This window comes from Lepidothrix coronata, unplaced genomic scaffold (genome assembly GCF_001604755.1).
Source record: "Lepidothrix coronata isolate B3197 unplaced genomic scaffold, Lepidothrix_coronata-1.0 Scaffold113, whole genome shotgun sequence".
Lineage (NCBI taxonomy): Eukaryota > Metazoa > Chordata > Aves > Passeriformes > Pipridae > Lepidothrix > Lepidothrix coronata.
This window is the reverse complement of record NW_016690293.1, coordinates 1,464,363-1,475,957: the sequence shown is the minus strand read 5'-3', so window position 1 is coordinate 1,475,957 and position 11,595 is coordinate 1,464,363.

The window sequence follows — 11,595 nt, the reverse complement described above, 5'->3', positions numbered from 1 at the left end:
TTGTGTCCTACTGACTTCAAGAGGCCTTGAGAAGCTAATCAATAGCATCAATCACAATTGGGAAGGAACAGCCAAATCAGTTGCTGAATCAAGAAATAGCATTTAAAACATGTTTAAATGGTTACAGAAAAGTCAAACAATGCCAAGGAATTTTACAGATTAACATTTTGATAAGCTGTGTCCCTGTGCTAGCAAAACCATTCTGGTTGTTTCGTTTTGTTTATTTTAGAAAATAAATCTTTAAAATTGGAATAAATATGCCTGCACTACATGGAGATAGTGTAGGATTTAAAAGCCATTTTACAAGAAATCGCTGTGTGTTTAAAAATAGCAGAAACACTGTAGTTGCAGAATGGTAGTACTGCAGACAAAATAACGATATATACTTACTGTACTGATAAGATCCTTTTTCAAGGCATTTGTTTGTGCATTCTCATATCCTCTCAGAACAACATTCATATTACTTTGCGGGATCAAAACCAAATTTATTCTTATCACGTAGATTGCATTAAAGTATTATAACTGAAAACAAAATCAGGATTTTTAATTTACCATAAAATAACATGTAAGTCACTCAAACCTATATAAAATTGAAAAAAACCCAATATTTTCTTCTTAAATTCAAGAATAGTCTATGACATCTCAGGTGACAGTTTTGGAAATAACCCGCTAGATGATACCAGTTACCATCATCAGCTAAACAGTGTTTTTTCTTATTATAAATATGTGGGTTCATGTGGCTGACTTCTGCAGATTGCAGATCTGTGAAGAGATGAATAATTGCAGAATATTCCTCTGTTTGTTGGGTTTCAGTGTTATTCAAATAATATTCCAAACAGTTTAAGCAGCTTCACATCTGCTCTCAGTCAGGACACACAGCCTGATGGTCAGACAGAGACACTGCTCTCTTTAGCCAAATAGTACACTCACACAAAGTACACATTTTTCAGAAGTTTGTGCAAATATGTTGAGTCTTCCGCTTCAGAAAAGATTAGTAAGTGCCAGTATTTTGGAATCCTATTTGCCTGGTATCTATTTTGCTTTCCTTCCTTTTTCAGATTGCTTGTACAATTCCCAGATCTACATTGTATAACTTTATCATCTTGTTACTCATGATTTTCATACAATGTCACTACTCATGGCAGTAATCCTGTAGCTGATATGAGGAACAAGATAATAACACTGGGAATTCAGCAGCCTAAGAAAATTCAACTTAGAGTGGATCTTCTGAAAGTTCACCTTGCTGTGGGTTCCTGAGATAATGTTATGTAAAGGTTATCAGTAAGAAGTGATGTTTGAAATTATTTTTTCTTATGTTTCTCCACAAGGAAGGATGATCATCATTCAGAACAGGGCCTTGGAAGGTGCCCAATACTGCCAGGGCAAGGTCCAAAATTATCCATCTTAGCGTGCTTCCATGAGCGTGCCATGCTCCATGAGACACTGAGGACATCAGTACAGATAACCCCTGTCAATGATTTGGGGATCATTAAATGGGCATCATGAGTTCCTTGTCTTTATAGAAGAGCAAGCACATTTTCTGCTGAAGTGTCTTAGATTATTAGATTCAGGAAATTAGCACAAATATATGCTCTATCTGACAAATAAATGAGAAAATAAATAAAATGGTCCATGTCCCCCACTTTCAAAGGAAGGATCCAGACTTTGAAAGTGCTTATAAAGACGTGTCAGTGTGGCTAGTGCACACTGACAGTGTGGCTGCAGGAACTGCATTTGCTGCCCCTTTCACCTGGATCATAATTTGGCAGGTCTTACAGAAGTGGTTTACTAAATAAAAAAATGGCAGAGGTTACTAGTGGTTGAAAAGATTGACAGTAGGGAGCTTGACAATCAAATCAATTTAATCCAAGTCTCCGTAATAAAATTAATTTTCTGAGACATGTCATTCCATCTGATAATAACAAATTATAAGAGTTTTTGCAGTTTCCACAACACCAGTTCAAATGCAACACACATTCAGCTGTGGATACATAAGAATTTGATACACGCAAAAGAAAAAAAGGAATTTAAAAATCTTACAATAAAAGTGAAATGAAAAAATAACATCCTTGTGGATAAAAATGATAATGTGGAGTAGGAAATACAGGGAAGAGAGAAGAGAAGCTGAAGCTAATTTTCTAAATTAATTAAATATGAAGGGAGTTTGAGGGAGAAGGCTTCTAATAGACTCAGTTAGTATGATTTTATAAAGACATAATCCCAAATGCTGTGGTTTATCACCTGATATTGCTGGATTAAATATGTTCATAAAGAGGATCTTTGCTTCTCTAGGCCGCTCAGCTCATGAGAGGGGCAGCATAAAGGAGAGTTGCACTTCTGGTTCCTCATGACCAGAGGACTTACCGTTCAACTCTGAGGTCTTTTCTTTCGCTGAAAGGAAAAATAATACTTCATAATGGGATTTGTTCAGCTGACCCTTAGTCGCCTTACTCACCCATTTGGATGGGTGAGATGGTGCTGTAAGAGAGCTGTGATCTGAGCAGTGAACAAGTGTTGACCATGACAATGGGTCAGACTCAGATTTTTCCCATAGCTTGGGTTGACAAGAGAAGCAGTTTGGGCAAATAACCTCAATAAATACCGTAGCATCATGAGAGCGAGCAGAAATAGGATGGCTCGGAATAACATCCCCAGTTTAGTTATAGCTAAGCTTAAGAGCTTTTATTCATTTTTGTACTATCAGACTGAAACGAGGAGGAACTTTTGGAGATTCTCGTTAGGTAAGAATCTATTGTGAGCTTTTCAAAAAGTTATGTACTATTATGACACCAAAATCATAACTTTTCTAAGTAGATATACCTGGATTTGATTTCTCTGTGAAGTGGATTTCAATGAAACTGAGACTGAGTACTTAGTTTCACATACTTCAACTCAAAGTCATCTAAGAACTGAAGTGATGAAACTGTCAGTAAGGAGTCACTTTGTTCTTCAAGACTCACAACTCATTACTAATGTCATCATCTCAGAGGCTAATCCTCCCTCAGGAACTGATACTAAGCTGAGATCAAGATGGAGAACAAATTCTCTTGGTACATGCACAGCTCCTGCTCCAGGAGTCACCGTATTCTCTGCAGAGTTCACAGCTCTGTGACACAGGAATTAAAAAAAACTTCTTTATTTACAAACAAAACCATTTGGAATTATTTTCAACAGGGTCATACAGAGATAACAACAGCAGTTTTACAGCGCGTATTTAAGAATAGGGATCTCAGAAACAGAATTTCAGAACAGAATGTGTGACCACTGCAGTGACTGTAATGTTTTCTAGCATGAGTTGTTCCAATTTCTTCTTCCATCTTGTGCAAGTGTTCATGAGGGAGGAGATGAAAATGATGTAACAGGTTACATGCTCACACTCTTATTGAGAAGGTAGAACAAGCAGCTGTCAGTTCCTATTAAAATAATTATACAAAGTAGAATGTCTGACTGAGTAAAGATACACCCACAGAGTACAACATGTAGAACATGCATCAGGCAGGCAGAAGGTGAAGAAGTGATGTTTCTTGAGGAAGGATTTGAATGTAAGCCCCCCATACATTGTGTAAATGTCCTGACTACTCACTGAGGGAAATATTCCTGGCCAGTTTTGCAACTGGTGCTTAAAATTTAGTGCTGTGCTTGTTTACTTTTGTTAGAAGAATCTACACTGGAAAAAAAATGTTATGCTTAATGTTGAGCTAAATTTTTCCTTGTTCCAGAATGACTATTTTTCTGTCATTCATTGCTATGAAAAAAACTTCATAAAAAAAAGATCTACTACACAAAGAAAATCTTAAAAAAAACCCCACACCAAAATCAAACAAAAACCACCAAAAAACACAAACAAACAAAAAATACAAAAAACCCCAAAACAGACAAACAAAGTAACCAAATGAAAAAAACAAACCCAAACCCTTCAATTCAGTCACTACTTAAAAAAAATAACCCATTGCACAGTCTTAAGAGAGATCATTTTTCTTATAAGGAACCAGCATGACATAAATTGTCAGTAACTCACAGGAGATCAGTAAGAACTGTAGCAGTACAGAGTGGGACAAGCGTGCCAACAACAGACCCGGTGTCTTGCCATGGATTCAAAATCAGCACCTCAATAAACAGCCTGGAAACATCAACAGGCTATGACAGGGCCAGCTTGACAAGCTGTCAGCAGCCCAGCAGCAGCAGCAGCAAGAGGCACAGCAAGGATAGATGAGTGAGCAGGAATCAGAAGAAAATAGTAGTTTAAACTTTTAAAAGCACACAGTTTTCTCCAGAGTGAAGCCAGGAGAGCTGCTTGCTAGCAAGGGAATCAAAAGGGATATTTGTAAGGTCATCGCCCCCTGAATTTCAGATGTCTTAGTGGCAGTGAAACAATATCAATTGTTATCAAACTGGGAAGCCAAATATCACCTCCTTGAAACCCAGTGAATGCCTTTGGTAGTCCAGAATAATTGGTGGTGATAGAAAATCTCTGATACCAAAATTTTGGCCTATCCTGAACAAATTGCTAATAGTCATGACAGATTTCTACACCAGTGTTGTCCCAAAGCGTCCACCCACTGTTACAGAGATATTCCTGAGCTCTTTGGAAGAGACTGCCAAGGGCAAAGCTGCAAAATCTCTGTATGTAGATTCTAGATGCAAAGATTGACTCCTACTACTCCTGTTTGTGATTGCTCAGGAAGTGTCACATACCTCCCTGTCATATAGACAATCCAGGAATCCTTGAGGACCATGCCCAGGAATTGGGCCGAATTAGATTTTTTCCCAATATTTTCTTTGCCAGAGAAAAACAGTTTGATGCAAAAAAATACTACCAGATTTGGCCCTAAGATCTGTTGATATACAAACAACCTCACATTTGACTTCACACTTTAATAAAGGATATCAAAAAAGGGACTTTTTTCCCCCCTTCTCTTTCCTTGGAAGCTTCAGAAAAATAGGAGCTTTAATCGAATAAATGGGACTGCATGAAATATTGCTGTACTTCGGATTACTTTGTGCCTTTAATGACATAGTTCATGCAGGTAAAGATTCATTCTAGAGATAAAAGCAATTACAAATACAATTCCATGTTCAATATTATTAGTTCAGCATTTTAGTAAACATTAAGATTCCCATAACGAATCTTAACATTGAACTATTTTTATTCCCTGCATAATCTAATTTCATTAACTTATCTGGAAAATGCAGGAAATACATTATGCTGTTGTTATTGAATGTGAAAATACATGCAGCAATGTGCAGATGGAAACTTGGACATATTTCTGGGGCAAAATAAAAAGTATGTGGAGAATGAGCATAATGAAAGACCTGATACAAGCTTGAACTGCTGATTTTTTTAATGGAGATTTTTTTAATGGAAAAGCACAAACATGTATTTTTAAAAGCTGGATGAACAAATAAGAATAGCTCTGGGCAGATCTAATCTGCATGGCTTGCACTTATAGTATGCATTAAAGGATTCAAGCTGACATTGACCTTGGCAGCACTTACAAAAGAAGAATTTTCACAAGGATGAGCACATCATACACTGTGTCTTCAGTCTGGTGAACAGCCTTGTAATTTTTTTCCAGATGTTCATTTCTCATGGCTTCAATCTTTGTACCTAAAATTGTTTTCAAGGAATAACATGCTAAATACATGGGATAAAAAAGAGCAGTGTAGTGTGGCATACAAGCATAACTCAAGCCATCATCCTATTTTAAAAAAGATCCTCTTCTGAAAAATGTCAGTAGAGGTCCTCTTCTGAAAATCTGTCAAAACATATTTTTCTACAGTTTTCTCCTACCCCAAAAGGCTTTTTACAGATATATTGATAATGGCATGGATTTTTTTAAAAAACAATTAACAAAATATACATGTAATAGAGAAACATACATACAGAAAAATGAGCATAGGACTATTCACAAATAGTTATCTCATAGGGAGCAAAAGCAGAGGTATATTTTAATTCTCACAGCACTCTCCTTATGACACAGGCTCCAAAATCAGTACCATGTTCAAGTTCCCTTGGCTATCACACTCCATAGGTCCCTGGGAAATGAAGATTTCTAACATAACTGTATTTTAGAACCATTCCTGCTCACAAGTCTCAAAGTTGAGCAACTGGCACTGCCACTGTTAACACAGGCTTAGAGAAACATGGTGAGGGAGGCACACTGACACAGTTCAGCACCACCCATGGCCAAGGAACCCCTTTCACGGTGAAAATATTGGACAGGACCAGTAGCTCACCACATCTGGTCAGTTATGTACCTCTGCGGCACAAGCAAGGTAAGTTCACAAGGTGAACTTTGGCAAGCACAAGAAGGTAAGTTTTGCAGTAGCTTGGGCTGATCCTGGGAAGGTCCAGCTCTATTTGCATTCCACTGTGCTTGCAGAATCTCAGCAAATTCCAGCCCAAAAGAAGCTATGGAGAGGGAAGAAAGTGAGGAAGAAAGAAGAGCAAGTTCATATGTAGGATAAGGCACAAAAAGAGCTGGCCCAAATGGCTCGTAAAACATTCATTTTCTCAAGGAAAAGTTTGCTCCAAAAAGGGTGGGAATGTTTGGAATGGATGAGAAGAATAAAATTGAAGATCCATCAACATACTCTTCCAAATAAACAAATATTTTGAAATTGAAAAAGATTCCTTTATCTACAGTGTAGAAGTAAATCAAAGTTTGCTCTCCTTAAAAACATTTTTTGTCATTTTGCCTTCATTAAACATCATAATAACATGCTATAACTAAAGGTACATTGACAGACTGAAAAAAATTAATTGCAAAACCTCTGGGACAGGAACCAAACCTTTGCTGGAAGATTTTGCAGTAAACACTGAGTTTGTGACTGGAGGTCCTGGATGCTGTTGGAATACAAACTTTAGAATAATAGAATTTCAACGTGGGAAAGCACTTTAAACAGCTGTCTGTTTCACCCTTAGCTACAAACAACAGATAAAAAAGATTTTTCAACTCTTGCAGTCTTTTGAGAAAACTGAGTATGGCACAAGCTTTCCCTAAGTCTTCTCAATAATCAATGGAGAGAGACAGTTCTGTCCCAAAGGCAATTCAGGTCACCTCTTACTGGATTGACTGGGATTTCCCAAGTTGATTCAATCTGTTTCCCATTTCTCCACATGTAGTCATAGCCTCTGTTACACTTAGTGAAATCTATCATTGCCAGTATGTTCCATTAAAGGCTCCAAAATGTCATTGGTAATAAGAATACATTCTGATTATACTTCAAACATGATAGATTATACATGTACATATATATATGTATATATATATATATATATCCATACTGATGCACTTTCAGAAATTTTTCAAATTCCTTTGGTAATCTTTGCATATTTTTGCATATTTAAGCTTTGACAGAAAGTGCTTTAACAGAGAATTAGTCTAGGGATCTATCTGAGTGGATACACTGAGTATAATTTATATGGAATTTTCATTATGACTGCTGGCTAAAAATATTTTGATAATTCAAGGGGCCTTGTGGGGGAAAATTTTAAATAATGGAGGACACACTTTTTTTTAGCTTCTATCACAGCATTGACTCAGATCAAATGTCAGATAGTAGCATATATTCTATAAACTGACCACCTTTTTATTTTTATTACCTTATCACATAATGATAAAATAATTTTGCTCATTATATTAACCATAACTTGTTAAATTGCTATGTTTCATAAAGACAGTTGTCAGCCTTTCATCGACCACTCCAGACCATCAATGGACAAATGTCAAAACCAGTGCTGTTATTTACTTTTTCACTTGAATCATACTTAACAGAAATAATTTTGAACAAAATTAACTTTTCATTTTCCTAGATACTTCCAAAATGTACTTCAAGTTTCCCTGACACTCTGTCTAGAAATGCTCTGCTAATGGCTCAGCAGGAACACAGCAGGTAAAGTGATCTCAGTGGCTTGGTTAGGGGACGACAGCAGGTGTGTTCTCCAGTGGCGTGTGGGAATAACATGGTGGGATGTCCATGCTGGGAGCAAAGCATTAAAATCAAAACTGGTTGTGGACTGTAAGAGCAAAAGTGGAGCTCATGCTTAACCTCATGAAGCTTCTTGATAACATATATTCACAAAATTCTGCGGCACCGTTTTCCTTTATGAAGAACTTTCTGCTATATACAGACACTCCAGCCCTTTCTCCAAAGCCTTCCCTTAAATATTGGTCATCTATTCTGGTTTAGAAACTATCTTCCAACAGCAAAAGGAGTAACAGAACTTCATTACCCTTCTCAGTTCAATTCCCTGAAAGAGACAATTGCTATACTTCTATATACAAGTGCTGTTTAAAACTGAATTTTAACAGTCTTGCATTTGTTCACTCGTGAGTTGCCCATATTTATGCAAAATACACTCAGAAGAGCAGTTTTAGCTTTGCATCCAGTCATTTGAAAGGCAGATAAAAAAATACATTCAATTAGTATTTATTAAAAAATCACATGTATTGGTAGATAAAATGGAATTCAAGGCTTTCAGTAGGCTATAATTGAATCCTTTTGTATTAAACAAGACCCAGCTATATCTATTGTTCCAGCACCTGATACAAAATTATTCAGAAATTATATTTAAGCTTTTCTGCATAATTATTAAAGTATAATGATGCTTAACATCTGCATTTCTGTTACAGTCAGCATTAGCAAGCTTAGCTAATTCAAAAAAACTTCACCAGATACTGTGTCTGCAATGAAAAATTTCAAAATCTATACACATTGCTTCGATCAGATCTGCAAGGACATATGGCGGGATCTCAGCTTGGCACGTACCCGCGCAGCTCCCGCAGTCCATGGAACGGTGCCAGCTCCCATCGCTGCCTTACACAGCTGAGCACTCTTGTGCTGCTCCCTGGCATAAGGAGGTACCTGAGCTTTCCCAGCTGACAGGGGGCTGGGGAAGCTGAACTTGGCAGAAGGCCAGCCAGCATTCCCAGTGTCAACCCTCCCTCTGTTATTTAAGAGATGAGGGCATGTTGTTAGCAGCTCTCTCCAGCTGAATGAGCAGTCAGACATAAAGTTTACATAACACCTCAGCTGGACTATTCTGTTTGTCTGCATGGTCTCCAATACTTATTCTTTTACTGGACTGATTGGGGGTTTTTGTGTTTGTGTTTGGGTATTTTCCAGGATATTTGGGGACATTTTTGCACAAACTTTGCACAATTAAACACAATGAATTTTGCCACCGAGTATAAATTCAGTGAATTAAAACTTTATTTCTTGTCCTGAAAAAGTAGCCCATGTACCTTTGTCTTCTACACACAAGAGCATTGTAGTATTTTCATATAAAAGCATCAGACAAAGAAACATATTTTAAAAACTCGCGAGTTCATTGATTTAAAAATAGGCATTTTTTTTTAAACCCTAAAAATTGTATATAACATAGGTAGTTCCTGCCTAACTCTTGGGTATTTTAAAGATATTTCCTATCACATATCAGAACTTTTGTATCTTATCTTTTTACTAGACAGCAAAGTTGTTCACTGGAAATATGATTGAGTGTATAAACAATTATGAGGTCATTTCCTACCCAGAGAGGTGGTGGATTCACCATCCCTGGAGGTTTTTAAAAAGAGATTGGACGTGGCCCTTAGTGCCATGATATAGTAATTGGAGTTGGATCAGGGGTTGGACTTGATGATCTTGGAGGTCTTTTCCAACCTAATCTATTCTATGATTCTATGATTTGATGGAATCTTTCCATGGGATTCATTCTTGCAGATCTTGCATATTTTAGACTATTCTGAGTTTCCAGGCATCCCGAAATTTAGTATAAGGCAGAACAAAATTGCCAAGGTATTTCAAGGAACAGTTTATTCTTTTGTTTCAGAATCACCTATGTGAACATTCATTACAAATACCCTTTGGTGGGGTCATATCATCTCCATACATGACTTTTATTGATGTAACTGATTTCAGAATGACAAAGGTCATTTCCATGGGTCCTGTGGTAGACTAATAACTAGGAATCAGTTATGAAGCCTCCATACTGGACATTTAAGGCCTTGACCCTGGACATTACAAACTCATATCACTCTGTGGCATGGAAGGTGGTGGTAGACACATGCTCCAATTGTAGTCCTTGCCCTGATCTGTAAAGTTCTGTGGTTAGTGGCTTTTTAAGGTGGTTGAGACCGGGTATCACCATGCTCTGAATAGTTGGATTGCCTAGCTGTGGTAGGACAAAAATGATACACCTGTTTCCAAGCCATGGCCATCAGAAGTGCCCCACAATTATTATAAATGCAATGTTTTCATTGTATTACCTATGTCATTAATAATCACAGGCCAATGGAGGAAGAGGATGTGGAAAAATGGCTCTGTGGAGTAAAGGTATCTTTTTCCACCAGAGATGTAGGATGGGGAATGACACAGAGAGAGGCCTTCCCAAAAAGTTCAGAGAATGTGTTGTAAATACAGAAGTATCACTCCCAAACTGTAAGGAGTCTTCCTATTGTAAACATCAGCCTTTACAAATAGGAGAGAAGCTGTGGGTGTCATTCCTTACGGCCAGTTCACATCAGGCAGTGCTCAAGAAACTGTTTGCCCAGCAGTGAGGACAAAACTCCAGTGGGACATTCAGATGCCTATAGACCAGCTGTCCTTGCTCTGGGCTGGTACATACTAAAAAGCACTTAGTTAAAGTGATCAGTTGCTTCCTGCTGCGATCCGGGGAAATTTAAGCAGACACTTCTTACAGAGCACTGACAAACCAGCACCCCTTTACTGACCCTCAGCTGACATTCAGGGGTTGCTACCAAGCACAGGTCCTCAAGCTGCTCCACTCTGTCACCATGACATGACCTGACCTCTAATGCCAAGTTACCCTCTCTCTTACAAGAGACATCTGCTGTTGATGGTGAAGGTGCAACATCCATTCCTGTTCAGCCGCCTGACTGGATACCTCTGTCTCATTTGCATATTCCCAAGGGAGTTGACTAATGGCCCTGCCCTCCTAAGAGCTGCTTCTGAACACGTTTTCTACTCGTCCATTTGCTTAGCCCTTTTAAACTTTTCTGTGAATTAAGTATACTGATAAAGGAAGGATAATTTCTTGTCCTGTGACCTCTAGTAATATGCTTTCCATTAGCATGGACAGTTTTATACTTGCATCATCAAATTTTTGGTGGGAAAGTTAGTAAGTTTTATTGTTTAAATGGTGCACACCATTTACTACACTTCTTGGAAAACCTGTAGCAAATAAGTCAGTTTAGAAACCCTTATTTTAAAACCAGCTTTTCCTAGAAACAAATGTTCATCTGACATTTTTGATATTTCATATAACAGGAATTATGAACCAAATTATAACCCTTTTTTTTAAATTTTATTTATCTCAATTTTGTGGACTGAATTTCCTTTTCTTATTTAGATCCTTATAGGATAAGCATACTAATATGTTTACTATTATATATGACATATTCCAAGGTCACTGCTAAAGAAATGAAACTGTGTAGTGACTTTGCACTGTTGCTATAGATTCTATAGAGTAACTTATCATCATATGCATTTCCCTATCAATTCAGCTTTCTCAGTTTCCTTGTGTCACCTGCAACCATGTCTTACTATTTGTATCAGGGTTTATCACCATTCTAT